The sequence below is a fragment of the Paroedura picta genome, chromosome 1 (genome assembly GCF_049243985.1).
Source record: "Paroedura picta isolate Pp20150507F chromosome 1, Ppicta_v3.0, whole genome shotgun sequence".
NCBI lineage: Eukaryota > Metazoa > Chordata > Lepidosauria > Squamata > Gekkonidae > Paroedura > Paroedura picta.
Genome location: NC_135369.1, coordinates 62,710,650 through 62,724,219, shown reverse-complemented (window position 1 = coordinate 62,724,219; position 13,570 = coordinate 62,710,650). Strand labels below are relative to the sequence as shown.

Here is a 13,570-nt window from a genome sequence, read left to right as displayed (position 1 = left end):
ATGGTTGACTGAAATTACCTTGATTTAAATTACTTCACTTTGTTACATTTGGATAGTTCAGGCAACAAAATATTTATTTTACAAGAAAGCACGTGGCAAGGAATGCTAATCCCTGTCCCTTCTCACATCTTAACTCTTTGTACTGTGAAGTTCATAACATTTCACCCTATTAGGCTCTAAGATCTGAAATGAACTGAGCTAAAAGAACAATGCCTGAAGCACAAGGGGAAAATGCAAAAGAGGACTGGGTTCAATTACCCAACATAGCATCTTCCAGTAAAGACTAATATAGGTTCAAACCTTGTGGCGACCCTTCGGTCCGCACAAAACCAAAGGCATGGGAAAGCTTTCTTGACATATCTTCTGATTTCAAGATAACAGCATTTTAAAGAATCTTTGGAGAAGCCCCACTGATGCCATCAGCAACCTACAAAATGCTTCTGATGCAGCTTTAAACCTAGTCCACCGATCAGTGCCTCTGCAACAAATAACATTCAAGTAATACAGCCGGAAAACATTACTTCAGCCATCTATGGATGCAGAGCTCTCTTAACACTTTGGTCCACATATATTACTCTGGTTTGACTAGAATAATAGTCAAAGGTACAGTGTACATTTGTTGTACATAAAATGTTTCCCATAAATTCAATATCAAGTGAATACAAACAAATCTAAATTGCTGGTTTTTCCTATTTATCTCTGGAATTTGTTAACCATTTTCATTACTCTGTATGTAAATTTACTCCTACAATTTGCCTATAAGTATGAACTGACTACTTCCATTCCATGATATTGTATCTGAGGAAGTATGCATGCACATGAAATGAAAGCTCATACCTTGAATAAAAGTTTGTTGGTCTTAAAAGTGCCACTGGATTCAAAATTTGTTCAGTCAAAGGCATTGGGAGCTTCCTTTGGACGCACAATTTCAGGACACACAATCTTCCATGCATTTGCCTATCACTGTGTCAGGAATGATAACTTGTCAAATCAGACTCTCTTCCGGCCATCAGGGAAACGGAAACATGAGACAATACAAAACTCATGGATTAAGTGTGGACAAAGTCTCTGCCCCACCCACATCTATTTTAGTGGTAAACATAGCAGAGACCTACTCTCTGCTGGGACCCTCAAATCTTACAATTCATAACAGCAAAAGCCCACTGATACACCTACTCTATAAAACTTACACCTAAAAAAACAGCAGTTTCTATCCACTTCTTAACAAACCTCCTGCCAGTCACTGGAAAGAAATCTCATGTTGCTAGGTTGGGGGGTTTTCTCCCCTTTGTACAAATTATTGCACAGAGCATTTTAAATATGCTGTGAAGTTCCTTAAGTAAATACAATTAAACTGGGATTATCAAACAAAGAATAGAGTACGCCTTATAATACATTTGTCTTACATTTTAAATCTTGTTTGCTCATTTGAAATATATGGTATCGCAATAGGTTTTCCCATTGAAAGTAACAACCTTTACTTTTTAAAAACTTAATTTGAGGCCTAATAAGTAAATAATAAGCTAAATTATAAGTGCTTAATTTACAATTAAATGCTTAACACAGAAAGCAAAAGAATTTTAAGTACTGTTACCTTTTCTGTAAGGCAAGGCAAACTGCAGGAATCTTAGTTTTGTTTTTCCTCCCTGTAGGGATCGTGTAAGGGCTCATTTTAGGATCAGCTCTGCCCAAACTAGTATTATAATTTTACTGTGAGCAATTGCAATTTTGCATTCTGCTGGTTTTAATACAGTCATGTTAATCATTCAGGAAATAGTGGCTCCAGAAGTCTAAATGCCTAACGAATAAAGCTTTCCCCCCATTCCATTACACATTCCACAAAAGCCAAGTCCAACAGAGAAGGATTTATTTCCTTTCATGATTATTGTTAGGTCATTCTACTTCTGTATCAATATAGTGGTTAAACTGAACTGACATTCACTTAGAAATTTTCTAGTCCAACAATACTTTAAACTACTTTCTTCCAGTCTTGTACAATTTTGTTTTCTCTGTAAAATTATTCAAACACTAGGGGCAAAGCCTGTTGTATACAAGAATACAACGGGCGCTAGAGCTTGGCAGTGGGAAGAGGAAGGGGAGGAGTTGTCCAGTCTGTAAGGGCATGGGCTTGAATGTGTTTGTTGTGTGGGAGGTTGTGGTGGCATGGTGGCAAATGAGGGCATGGGTGTGGAGAGGCTTGGGTATTGTCAGTGTCCCCTTGTGGGGAAGGCACAGCTTGGCACCTGTAGTAATTTATGAAGTGATTTCTGTGACTGTTTGCTGGGCTGGTAGGCCACTTGGTACTCTGGAAGTCAACAGGCCTGTGCGGAGTTGTGTCCTGTGTAGAGTGAGCAGGCAACCCCTGAATGTGGCCAGTAGTCCCACATGAAGCTTGGAGGTAAAGGAAAACTGACATAGCAGTAACACAGGTAGTGGCCAAGTTTTGAGTTGGTATATTTGTAGAAAAATGAAAGTACCAAAAGTAAGATGGCTAGCCACCAGCAGAAGTGGATTATCACATTCAACGACCTGAGCATTCTGCTGCTTGCTGGGTTTCTCTGAGCCATCCACTCTCAGTGTAACGAACCTCACAGGGTTGTTGTTGTGAGATGGTGGAATGGAGAAGAATGCAGCAAGCTGCTTAGTGGCCCCACTGGGGAGAGAAATCTGGTTTGAAGATGTGAAGAGTAGTCCTTAAATGTTTAAGCTCATCAGAGTTTTGAAGCTAAGCAGGATTAAAGCACCTCCGTTCATCTCAGACCTTGGACTTGTGTGGAAGGGGGAGAGAGATGTATGCAACCATAAATCTTGGAACCCCCAATCCATTTGGGGCTAGCATTTCCCAATACTGTGACTTGGTTCGTGAGTAGGGTTGCCAGCTCAGGGTTGGAAAATCTCTGGAGATTTCAGAGGCAGATCCTAAGAAAGGGAAGGTCCTGTCCCTTGTAGAAGCACTCTTGACCTGAGGAGTCAGGAACATGTGAAAAGTAGAGGGCACTAACCCATAGGCTCCCCCTCCATAGCAGCAGGCGATGCACACACGTCAAGTGGCTGCACATTGAAAACCTGGGAGAAGGCAAAACAGCTATGCTCATAGAGTGTAGCAAGAGCCAGCATCAACCGGCCCCTAAACAGGCCCCTCCCTATCTTCCAAGGCAAAGCAGTGCCTAGCATCCTGGTGCTTGTTCAGAGAGACACACAGAGTAAGGTTGGAAGAGAAGCAGAACCTTGGAAGGTGCTAAGACGGAGAAAGGAAGCTGGAGGGGAAACGGGGGTCCCGCGGCTGCTTTCAGTCCCAGTCCCAGCTGCTTCTAAAAACGCACAGGGAGGTTTCGTTAATTTGTTTCAGCCCTCCCAGCCCATCGGAAACAGGAGGGTTAGTTTGCAAGCGCTGTGCCCGGGGTGTCTTTCCTGCTCCAACTGAGGTGTCACAGGACTTTGCCAAAAGGCTCTGAGGGCGTGTGCAGGCAGAAAAAGCCAGTGCCGTTGTGATTGAGGTTTGGATTTCGCCCGTGGTCTGGCAGAGCACCGAGGCAAGGGGGTGGCTACCAAACTGGAGCGTTCCCTTTCACTTCAAAGTGACAGAGCTTCCCTGGCACTGTGAAATGGCCCTGCAGCCTGGGTACTGACTCCCGAGGGCAGTACCACTGTAGAATGACAGAGAAGGGGGGGAGGCTTCGCAGCCTAATGGGAAGGGAAGCCCACACGGAATGCAAAGGGCACTAGCGGGGGGGGGGCAAGATGGAGAGCGAGTATAGGGGCGGGAGGCAATGTACCTGGGTGCAGCATGGATATTGGGGCAAGGTCTTCAGCCTGACAGCTGCGGTGGTGGTGGCGGGCCTGAAGGGGTGGGGCATGTCCAGGCCGCTGGCAGCCCCCCCCCCGCCCCCGCTGAAGACTCCCCTCCCTGGCCGCCTCTCCCCAGACTTCCCGGCTCCAGAAGCCTCCCCCTCTCCCTCTTTCCCGAGTCCCCAGCTGCCGAAGCCTCCCCCCTCCCCCCAGCCTCTGCACGGGCCAAGGAGCAGACGCGCCGCGTCTCCGACAGGGTGGCCCTGCTACTTGGGCCTCGCCGAAGTTCCCCCTCTCCCGGCTCCCGATTGGCCGCCTTGCTGTCAGGCCGGGGCCAAGGGGCCAATTGGGAGCCGCGTACTGCGCAGCTCCCGATTGGCCCCTTGTCCCTGGACTGACAGCCCCTGATTGGTGGCGTGGCTGTCAGTGCACTGACAATTTGTCCCTTCGAGTTTTTATCCCAAGACAAACCCTGCCCCTTTCTCCTCCCACCTAGGCCTTACTGTTTTATTCTACAGACTAGGGGCAAAGCCCGTTGTCTCCAAGAATACAACGGGCACTAGGGCTTGGCAGTGGGAAGAGGAAGGGGAGGAGTTGTCCAGTCTGTAAGGGCATGGGGTTGTCATGTGTGTTGTGTGGGAGGTTGTGGTGGCATGGTGGCAAATGAGGCCATGGGTGGGAAGTATGGGTGTCAAGAACCTGTGGTGTGGAATGTTCGTTGATTGTGGGAGAGGACTGACCTTTGGGAATTGTGGCATAGTGGTTACAGATGAGCTTTCCAGAGCCATGTCCTCAGATATGTGAATGGAAAATCAGACTGGAGACTCTTCTTAGGGGAAGATTACATGGCAACCAATTCCCCCCAGTTCTGCGTCATTTCCCTTCTTGTGTGAATTAGGCCACATTCACCGAAATGCCCCTCTGCCCTAATACACATAGGGTAGTCACAGTACACAGGTGTCTACCCTGTTCCTTCTGTCTCCCATATTTTCACTGTTGGTAAAATGTTATGTGCCCACATGCTTCTTTCATGGTTGCTCCTTAGAAAAATGGATTTTTGTACCCTATTGCTTACTACCCAAAGGAGTCTCAAAGCGGTTTACAAACACCTTTTCCATTTGTCTCTCCACAATAGTCAACCTGTGAGGTATGTAGGGTTGGGAGAGATCTGAGAGAACTGGGAATGGGCCGCAGTGACCCAGCAGGCCTCAGGCGTCTCAAAGCATTTTCCAATAGTCTTCCCCTTCTCTCCCCATAGATGACTCCCCATGAGGGAGGTGGGGTAGCGAGCCTCACTGGGAAGCTGGCAACCCTAATAGGAAGACTGTACACAGCAGTCTTGACCTTAGTTTTTAATACTGTTTTTTTATTTGCCAGGCCAAGGTTATTTGCCAGTTACTATTTCAGTTACGATGCGTCTCCAGACATTTACTTGTTCTCTATTTAGTTTCAGGCTGTAAATATTTATTTAGATCTTCCTGCACTTTCCAGACTCACAGGACTGATGCTGGTCCGCCTATCTGCGCCCCAGAATACAAACAGTTGATGGTAAGGGCTGGCCATAACCCATAGGCCAGGAGGGACACTCCTGCACCACTCCCTACCAACTGCAGGCAAAAATGGCTCCTTTGAAGGCTGGACTCTGAGGCATTGTACGATTTTGAAGTCCCACCTGCAAACCTCCAGGAATATTTCCAACCCAGGGGTAGCCAACCTACAGGTGTGGCCTGGAGAGCTCCTGGAATTACAGCTCACCTTCAGAATATAAAGATCAGCTCCCCAGGCAGAAAGGGCTACTTTGGACAGGGTTGTGGTACAGAAGAAACATTTAAGGCTTCCCACACAGGTTGTTGTTGAACTGAAAGACTTGAGGCCTACTGCACAGGGTTGTTGTGCAGATGAAACAGGAGACAAAAGAGCCAGTTTCCTCTGCAGAACAACGCTGTGCAGTGGCCTCAAATCTGCAGAGAGTTGCAAAGAAGAAAGACACATGGCTTGGCTGTGTCTAACCCGCGGCCAGAGCAGTATTTTAAGTGAGAAGGGGCTTTTCTGTAGCCTCCCTGTCAGGCAACTGTTTGGCAGAAGGGGAAATTCCCCCCCCCCTCAAAAGGAAGGCCCTCAGGCTCCCCTGCGTTGCTCTTGGAAAGGCCTCCTTCCCTCAGTCAGGGCCTGTCAGAGGCTCCTTCCCAGCAGGCATGAAGGAAGGGGGGGAGGGGAGCACTCTGCAGCCTCCTGCCAGCTCTGTCAGGGTTCTGAGGCCATTTGCAGTTGGACATGACATGACAGCCTTGGGGCGAAAAGGGCTGGCACAGCCTGTCCAAGCCTCTGTTCTCATCCCCCTTGACAGCCCTACTGACCTCCTCTCCCTTTGGTGGTCAGGAGCAGACTGGCAGCCAGACTGGGCTGGGTGAATGGAATTTTGGTCTGTCCTGGTGAGGGGGCAATAGGAAGGCACTTTGCGTGCCTCCCCATTGGCTGCTTGGCCCTGGATGGACACTCGGAGGGCCCAATCAGGAGCTGCTTCGCGGCTCCTGATTGGGCCCTCTGAGTTTTTATCCTGGACAGGGCCCGCCCTAACTCCTTCCCAGGTGGCCTTACTCTTTTATTTAATAGGACCCTGTCCTATTTAAAGATGTCACATTTCTGTGAAGCACAATTTTCTGTATTTCATAGTTACTATGAAGATAAGAATTGCATTAGTTGTTACGATCTCAGTAATGCAAAGGGGAAGTGTTTCTGTGTGGGAACTTCTCCCATCCTGGGTATCTAAATCAGAAAAATAAAAATCATTGCAGCTGTCTGTCTGTCCTATACTTTCCAAAGTTAGCAAAATGTAATGGCTACAACAATTCTGACCATCAGCCTGAGCAGAATACAAGCACTCTGCTTGAGTCAACCCAACTCCCAATGTAATCATGCTCCAACTGGTATTTTCAGAAGACTGTACAACAGTACCCCTCTTATTAAATAGTAACACAGGTCCAGGAAGCATATAACTCAGTCTCACCATCCCTATTAATTCTTGGGGGGTAGTTGTTAACAGCAGCAGACTCTAATCTGGAGAAACAGGTTTGATTCCCCACTCCACTACATGCAGCCAGCTGGTTGGTCTTGGACCAGAATTCTCTCAGCTTCACCTACCTCACTGGATGTGTGTTGTGAGGAAGAAAATGAGATTGTAAGCCGCTGTGAGACTACTGATAAAGTGGGGTATCTTCTGCCTGTGCATACAACCACAGGGCCAAATTAGCATTAGAGACACAGAGCTGCTATTGATCCATGCTTCTCTCTGTGTGCAGTGTAATACGAACAATCCATGAGTTGGCATTGTGAGTCTGCTCTTTTCTTTATATCACTGGCTGACAGGAGTGGCTTAAGGGAAATGATACCATGTTATACATTGCATTACACACTACAACAATATGGACCAGAGGCTCCCGGCCAACTTCTCTAAAGAAACAAGAAGGAAAGAAGAAGAAGAAGGGAACCCAGACAAGCATACCAAAAAGGACTAGATTAGGATAATTCTAATCAGACATGAACCTAGCTGGATACAACAAATTAATGGAGGTAGAATGCGAACAATATCAGACTGAACTCTATTGAATATAATATAATGTGAATTGCCTCATCATATTTAACGTAAGAAACTTCATACAAACTTCCATGTATGTAATGGAATGTACATAAATTCATTAATTTAACAGGGACACAATAGGGACACAAAACTCTCCAATTTTATCCTCACAACAACCTTATGAGGTAGGTTAAGCTGCCAGGGTCTGACTGGCCCAAAGTCACCCAACAAGCTTTCACAGTAAAGCAGGGACTCAAACCTAGGGAATAAAAGAATAATGGTAATTTAACAAGGACTTGTTTTCCCTTTAACTATATTTTCTTATATGTTGTGAAGGAAGGTGCTAAAAACAAACAGCACTTTGTTCCGCTGCTGCTGTTAGAGCCTCTGCCTAGTTGCTGCACTTCCCACCACACTCCCACAAGCCAGCACGTGGGCAATCTATCACAACTTTGCAATTTTGAGCCCTTATACTACAGGGAAGGCAAGCTGCACCTCCTCATTACCATGCTTCAGATAACAAGGCTGAATAGAGGCTCAGAACACTCAATATATAAGTAAGCGTTATAAAGAATAAAAAGCATGCATATGTTCTATTGAAGCTGTCGGGCTAAGCAAGGGAACAAAAAAAAGTTAAAATACACATTTCCCTTTCCCTACTCTTGGAATTGATCCTAAACAGTGTTTGATTAGGATAGGCTAGCTTTACTTGAAGCTCCAGGTATTTAAAGTTCAGCATTACCCTAGGTCTCATGGCTAGGACTTCTCCACACTATCCCTTGCCATGTGGACAAAATTGAATCCTTAGGAAACAAGCCTAGTCCATCATGGCTTGTGCTTCCCTGGTCACTAACTGGAAGCTAAGACAGCTTTGCTTCATACCCTGAGTTCATGTAACCTCTGTCTTTCTCTCTCTTTGAGCATAACCTTCCTGTCCCCAAAAGAAGAGTTAACATTGCAATGAATTGGCTATTCCCCTCCCTGTCCCTTCTAGGTATGACAGACTAGCAGGGTGTGGGGTGGTAAACTACTGTCCTGCTTGTCTGACCTTGTGTCCACAGTAAAAATGTATTGGCTGGGAGAGCTACATAGATACTCCTTTGCTTGACTTTCCAGCCTCAGTCATTTGCGACTCTTATCTTAGGCTACAGAACCTGGGAATTCTTACAATTCCACTGAAATATTTGGACTCTTGACTTGCGGCAAAAAGTGCTGATCTAAACAAGTCTTAATTGGTAGAACAACCAATTAGTAGAACACCAAAATTTCCTGTCTCTTTCCCCAACTTGTATCATCAAAAGTGTCAGATAGGTGCACACACAGACACACAAAATCATGTTTATGGAAATGAATTGTCATGGCAACGGGAAAGGTCTGACAAGTATTTTAAAAATAGCAAATTAACAAGACCCATTTATGAAATCAAAAATCCATTCTTTTATGAATACATTTAAACATTTTTTTCCCTTGGCAGAAAGAGAATAAAGTAGATTTGCATCTATACAATTTTGCATCACCTCAGAATCAGAGATTTGGTGCTGATGGATAGCCTCAAATTTAGAAACAACTGCAGTGGGAATATTTGATTATTGCAAAAACACCTTCAGGAGTTTTTGTTTGTTTTGTTTTTTTGCTTGTCTTATAAAGCTATCTTACACAAAATGCAGTTATGTTTACTTTCAGCCAGCATTAGCATTCACACGGATTATTACTACGATTATTTTATGTGATAATTTCCATTAGAAGCCATAGTCTGGATACAAAGAACTGCTCACTCAGCTAAATCTACATGTCCAAGGGAGCTTGGATTCATGTTGTTTTAAGCAACTATCCCCTGTTCTGCATGACCAGAGGTGTCACACTTATTTGTTACAAGAGCCAGATCAGACATAAATGTTACTTTATTGGGCTACACCAAGTGTGCCATAAAATTTAGTGCCACGTACCAGAGATAGAAATTTTATAAAGGATACAGGCAAACCCAATTAACAATATTTTTAAACTCAAAATACAAACTTGCATAAAACATTAACAGTTGCAGTATGTCTCTACAGTAGTTCCCTTATGCCCATCCTCCCACTTCCACTGCCAATTAAGCATTAACACTGGGACAGTATACACAGGGACATAATGCACAGCCTCTGTCATCTGGCAGTAATCAGTTGCTCACAGGCCAGATAAGAGCCCTGGATAGGTCGATTTGACACCCCTGTACATGACAAACCACTCTGAAAACCAAACAGAGGAGCAACAGTAGTTTGCAGTATGGCATAGGAATCAGTTGTTCAAAGGGAAAATGTAAGTCCCAGTGAGCATGCTTGACATTGCTCTTTAGAGTCCATGGTCTTTTGCTGTCTTCTAAAACTGTGCCATTAATATGCACTTGGATCCAGTTTTACTGCTTACCAGGCACTTTTAACTACAAATAAAATAATTTAATAATGAAACAGTATGATTATTCAGAACACATTCCAATGTTCTAAAACTACATCCCTATACATATTTAGTATCAAAACCCCACACAGAAAGTTACTACAGGACAAAGGTATTTAATTTGTCTAACATTTTATTTTAATGAGCTGTCATGGTTTAAAAATTTCTCTAGCTTTAGCAATAACTGTAACTTACCCAGTTTGCTATCCATCATGCTAAAGAAAGGAAAACCAAATTATTATACTGATATGTCTGCAAAAATTAAGCGATATCATTATCATGTGGACCTCACTGAAGAACAAGTTGCAAATCATCAACTTCAGATTGATATATAGTTATGTCAATATACCTCCCCCCCCCCCGGCCAATCACCTTCCATCCCCTACCCCTGAACTCACCTGGATACTCATAAATGTATTTTTTTGAGAAGTTACTGTGGTTTTCTCAACCAGCATGATCTCAGCATACAGGTCATGAGATACAAGTACTTGTGTCTTGTTGTGAAGATATAGAGTTTATAAAGCTTCCATGTGGAGTCCCTCAGGGAGCAGTTCTCTCTCTAATCCTATTAAATATCTTTATGAGCCCTCTTGCTCAACTGGTTCGGAAGTTCGGGCTGGATTGTCACCGATATGTTGATGACACCCAGCTCTTCCTCCTGATGGATGGCCACCCTGATTCTCCCCCAGAAGCATTAGCCAGCTACCTGGAAGAAGTGACAAGGTGGCTCAAGCAGAGTCGTCTGAAGTTTAACCCTTCAAAGACGGACGTCCTGTGGCTGGGCAGAAAGGGTCCAAACAAGAAAGTGTGCCTACCCAACCTGGACCAAGTGCAGCTGTCAGTGGCTCACTCAGCCAGGAACTTGGAAGCTTCCCTCTCAATGGAGGCTCGGGTCATGAAAGTAGCGCAGCTGGCATGTTATCACCTTCACTAAGCCAAACTACTAACGCCCTACCTGGCCCCGGAACACCTAGCCACAGTGATCCATGCAACAGTAACCTCTAAACTGGACTTCTGCAACTCACTCTATGCAGGCCTGCTCTTAACCTTGATTTGGAAACTACAGCTGGTCCAGAATGCAACAGCCAGAGACCTCACAATAACACCATGGAGGTCCCACATTCAGCCCATCCTCCAACAACAGCACTGGCTTCCTGTCAAATTCCAAATCAGACTTAAGGTTCTGGTAAATCACCTTTAAGGCCATATGTGGTCAGGGCCCAGTGTACCTGAGGGACCACCCTTCTGCCTACACCCCTCAAAGAGCCTTACACTCCACTATCTTCAACTGCCTGGTGATCCCTGGCCCCAAGGAAGCTCGCTTGAACTCAACCAGGGCCAGAGCTTTCTCCATCCTGGCCCCCACATGGTGGAATGAGCTCCCAGAGATCAGAGCCCTAATGGAACTTAAACAATTCCGCTGGGCCCTCAAAACTGAGCTCCTCCACCAGGCATTTGGTTGAGGTTGACCTGAACCAATCACCTTCCACTGGCTCCCGAGTCTTCCTTCCATGAAGGCCACCACTGGTTCATTCAACCCACAGGGCCAGCAGTTTGCTGTAGTTGAATGAATGTTCTCACCACTATTCTACTATATTGTTCTGTTTGTTATCACTGTATTGTTATTGTTTATAACTATTGAGTTATCTGGACCAGGGATGGCGAAACAGTCGCCCTTAAAGAGCTAACCCCAGCTGGGTTCTCCGTCCACCATCAGTCACGGACTGTGGGGCGGGGAGGGGGTGTGGCAATCCTGATCCGTGACAACATCTCCTTCAGGGCTCTCTCTGCGCCGAAAATTCCAGGAATTGAATGTGTTGGCAGAAAGGGCTACTTTGGATTTAAGGCTTCCCACACAGGTTGTTGTTGAATTGAAAGATTTGAGGCCTACTGCACAGGGTTGTTGTGCAGATGAAACAGGAGACAAAAGAGCCAGTTTCCTCTGCAGAATAACGATGTGCAGTGGCTTCAAATCTGCAGAGAGTTGCACAGAAGAAAGATACATGGCTTGGCTGTGTCTAACATCTGGGCAGAGCAGTATTTTAAGTGAGAAGGGGCTTTTCTGTGGCCTCCCTGTCAGGCAACTGTTTGGCAGAAGGGGAAAGTCCCCCCCCTCAAAAGGAAGGCCCCTAAGGCTCCCCTGCGTTGCTCTTGGAAAGGCCTCCTCCCCTCAGTCAGGGCCTGTCAGAGGCTCCTTCGCAGCAGGCCTGAAGGGGGGGAGGGGGAGCACTCTGCAGCCTCCTTCCAGCTCTGTCAGGGTTCTGAGGCAATTCACAGTTGGACATGACAGTGAGGACAGCCTTGGGGCAAAAAGGGCTGGTGCAGCCTGTCCAAGCGGCTCCTTATTGGGCCCTCTGAGTTTTTATCCTGGACAGGGCCCGCCCTAACTCCTCCCCAGGTGGCCTTACTCTTTTATTTAATAGGAGAGGTTAAAGATTGATTTTTGATATTGATTTTGATAGTGTTCTATGTGAATGTTCAAAAATGTTTTATGTAAACCGTCCAGAGCCGTAGGGAAGGGTGGTATAAAAATATAAATATAAATATAAATATAAATATAAATATAAATATAAATAAATAGATAGATAGATAGATAAATAAATCTGCATTTTTCCATTTTATGTAAACCGGTCTGAGCCTCAGGGGAGGGTGGCATATAAATATATAATAAATAAGTAAGGAGGATAGAATTGCAGTATCAACTTTTTCTACTTGCACTAGAACCTCAAGCACTGTAGTAGCACGTTTCTCTTATTCCAAAGAGTCACATTTTACATGGCATATGTTCACTAAGTAACTAACTAATAACATTTCAAGTAGTGTGTCTTGCACTTCCTTTCAGTCTTTAGACGGGTGTCTCTTTTCTGAATCTCTGCAAGAAATACATTTTGTTAGTACAAATCTTCTCAGTTTATCCACATGTATGCTGTTATTCTTTTAAACCAGTATATACACATAAATAAATCTAAATATCACACAAAAATCCTTAGCCACACATACACACACACAAAAGAACACTTCCATGTAAGGGAGAGAGTTGCAAATATAACCATGTTTTAACAGGATTTTTCTTAGATATGGATGTCCATGCAAGCGGATATCATGATTCACTGTTTTCTAAAGGATTAGAGAAGCAAAGAGGAGAACTAATGAATCACTTCTGCTGAGAGGAAGAGACTGATGTAGAATGTTTTCAATGTTGGTCAAACCACAGACTTTTGTCTTCCTGCTGTACCTGAAGCCTACAACAGGAGGCAGTAATAGGGAAATATTACAAGATTCTTCACACCATTTTTCTATATCATTCCAAAAATTGGTAGACATTTACTAAAATGAGAAGAGTGCTCATAGAAAAGAAACGGGATGCATCTACAAATAGTTCCAGAATAATTATAAATCTAAATACGAGGACCCTACTGCTTACATGTAAGTGTTGGACCAGTCATACTCCAATAATCCACATGCCTTCACAGGAAAACAGCCCTAACCCATGTCACCTAGGTCCTCATGTTAAGAAGTGCTACACACCCAGCCATTCCTTCTATTTACTGTCTTGTCAGTAACAGAAAGAGTAGAAATTTTGAAGCATGACCCAGAGGATAAGGTACAATTTATAGATCTGGCCTCTATTCATACAGACCCTACATAGCAGCTGTTACAGGAATTTTCATGGTCCAATTTGTTCAATTTGCACGAGCAGGAACACAGGCTAATTGCCCCTATTATGGTGTCAACTCCTTTTTCCACTTTATGCAGGCAGGACATTTGACA

General features: G+C 44.6%; 1 protein-coding gene across 3 annotated transcripts in view; it reads right to left on the bottom strand.

Annotated features, from left to right (window-relative positions):
• Positions 1 to 13,570, bottom strand: part of STUM (stum, mechanosensory transduction mediator homolog) — an 87,886-nt gene that overhangs the window by 57,915 nt on the left and 16,401 nt on the right. The window lies entirely within an intron of this gene.